Source organism: Microtus ochrogaster, unplaced genomic scaffold (assembly GCF_000317375.1).
Source record: "Microtus ochrogaster isolate Prairie Vole_2 unplaced genomic scaffold, MicOch1.0 UNK99, whole genome shotgun sequence".
NCBI lineage: Eukaryota > Metazoa > Chordata > Mammalia > Rodentia > Cricetidae > Microtus > Microtus ochrogaster.
Genome location: NW_004949197.1, coordinates 15,032 through 17,899, shown reverse-complemented (window position 1 = coordinate 17,899; position 2,868 = coordinate 15,032).

The window sequence follows — 2,868 nt, the reverse complement described above, 5'->3', positions numbered from 1 at the left end:
CAGTCCATGGGTGATATCACCTACACTCAGGGTCCCAGTCCATGGTGTGATATTACCCACACTTAGGGACCCCACTCCATGGGTGATATCACCCATACTCAGGGACCCCAGTCCATGGGTGATATCACCTACACTCAGGGTGGATCTTCCTTCTTTAGTTAAACTTTTCTGGAACATTTCCCATAGACAAGTTAGAGATGTGTTTCAATAGATCTTAAATTCAATAAAGTTGATAATAAAGATTAACCACCATGTATTTATTGGTTGTATTAAAAATTTTGCCTGCAGAGGCCAACCTCGTCTACATAGAGAGTTCTAGGCCAGTCAGAGCTAAAGAATGAGACCTCATCTCAAAAATCAAACAAAACAAATTTTGGTTGGGTAACTGGAGAGATGGCTCAGCAGAGCACTCCAGTTTGGTTCCCAGCATGCACATAGGGTGGCCCACAGCCATCTGTAACCCCACGGGATTCAACACTTTCTTCTGGCATCTGTGGGCATCTGCACACATGTGTTCACCCCCACGCACGTGCACACACGACACACATACGTGCGCACAGAAATTTACACACAAAATAAAATTTAAGAGGCAGGTGGAGCTCTGTGAGTTTGAGGCTAGCCTGGTTTACATAGCTAATACCAGGCCAGCCAGGATTACATAGTGAGACCCTCTTCAAAAACATTTTTTTTAAACAAAAATATTTGTTTTTGGTTGGTTGGAAATAAACATCAAAAGTACAACATTACTGAGTGACTCCTTGCTGTCATTTCTTCATTTTAAATATATCTGCAGAATGAAAAAGGAAGACATTTAGTTCTCTGTCTCCCCAGAGTCTGATTGGCCTGCGTGGGACACGCAGTTTATAGATGGACTTGACATCAGCTGTGGCAGTTGCAAATGTGGATCATGACTCTGCATGTCCTGAAATGGAAAACTGTGTTCCTCTTTTCAAGATAGATCTGGGCTGCATTGGAACCAGTGAGCGACAAACTCAGGTACAGTTTACCAACAGTAGAAGAGATTTTCACCTCACTCTGTTCGCGGCCCATTTTCACCTTGCTCTGTTCCCCAGCAGCTCCATTCTAGCCTGGCTCTGGCTCTGAGCCTCCCTCCCTCCCGAGCTGACTCTGGCCTTGTGATGTGAGTGCTGCACTCTCTTCCCTGGGCACCCTGGCTCTGGGGACACAGGGTCAGTCGAAGGCTTCTTAGCTTGGGGTCTGATGGGGGTGACAGCCCTTCTCTGCCCTGGGCAGGGAGCATAGTGAGGAAATACTGGACCAAAGCAATACTGAAAGCCAACTGGGCAAATTCCAAACTCTGCACCTTCATATCCGATGTCAAAACACTTTCCACATCTCCAACTCTGTTCTACTTTGTTGACTAAATCACCTCTTCCCCTTGGGCTGGTCCCACTCCCTGTCAGCAGCTCTCCTCAGCAGGTACCCCAGGACTCTGGCATCTCCAACATCTTAAGTTCTCCAAGGCAATCCAGGCTTCATCTTCACAGCCTCATGCAATGGCCTCTCTAGGCCTCCATTCAGGGACACCCCTGACACATGCCTGGCCTCAGCAGCCTTCCTTAGGCATGGAAATTCCATAGCTCTGTCTTTCAGTGCCTAAAACTTGCTCTGTAGACCAGGCTGGCCTCGAACTCACAGAGATCCGCCTGCTTCTGCCTCCCCAGGGCTGAGATTAAAGGTGTGTGCCACTACATCTGGCTCTAAGATTTTTTTTTTTTTTAGTTCCTTTTCACAAATTGGAAGCTTAGCTGGGTGGAATCTTGCACCGGGGTCACCACTCCCTGTATTCCATTCCTTGATCGTTCATCTCCTTGAACACAGGATTTAGCTCCACTTCACTTCCTGATGCTCTTTTTCTCCTCAAAATTTACCTTTTGCAATTACCCTGCTCAGCTCATGCCTTTTCATTAGCCATCGTCATTAGAGTTACCACTAACATCCACACAGCAGAGTCTGTACTAGGTTGAGATTTTTTTTTTCTTCTGCCAATGGAATTAATCCAAGACTCTTTACTTTAGCCTCAGGTAGACTCTTCAGGCAAGGGCAAAAGGCAGCCACTTTCTTCACCAAAATATCACAAGAACAATCTTTAGGCAGAATAAAAACATTCTTCTGCTCTGAAACCTCTCGAGTGAGTCCCTGACAGTTCAGCTGTTATCACTTCTGTCTTCCATGCTTCTACTAGGATGGCACATTGAGCAGTGTTTAAAGCATTCCACTGCTTTCATAACCCAAAGAACCAAAGTCCAAATACCTCCAAACAAGTTCATGGGCAGGCCTATTACAGCAATACCCCAGACCTGTGTACCGACTTCTGTCTTAGTTAGGGTTTTTATGGCTGGGAAGAGACATTATGACCATGGCGACTCTCAAAGAGAAAATGTTTAATTTGGGTGAATTGCTTATAGTTTCAGAGGTTCAGTCCATATCATTACGAGGGGGAGCATGGCTGTGTGCAGGCAGACGTGGTGCTGGAGCTGGGAGTGCTGCAGTGTCAGGATACTGGGTGATATCCTGAGCACAGGAAACCTCAAAGCCCGCACCCACAGTGGCGCTTGTCCTCCAACCAAGCCACACCTCCTAATAGTGTCACTCTCTATAAGATTATGGGGGCCAGTTACATTCAAACTACCATACTTGATTTATATAGCAAGCTCTAGGTCAGGTAGGGCTACATTGAAGACCCTGTTTCAACAAACAAGCAAGCAAGCAAGCAAGCAAGCAAGCAAGCAAGCAAGCAAGCAAGCGAGCGAGCGAACAAGACCCCGGATGTTTTCGGGTGTGTGTTTCTGCAGATGATTGTTCTAAGGACAGGTTGGTACTGGATATTGTCCTCTATCACCCGCA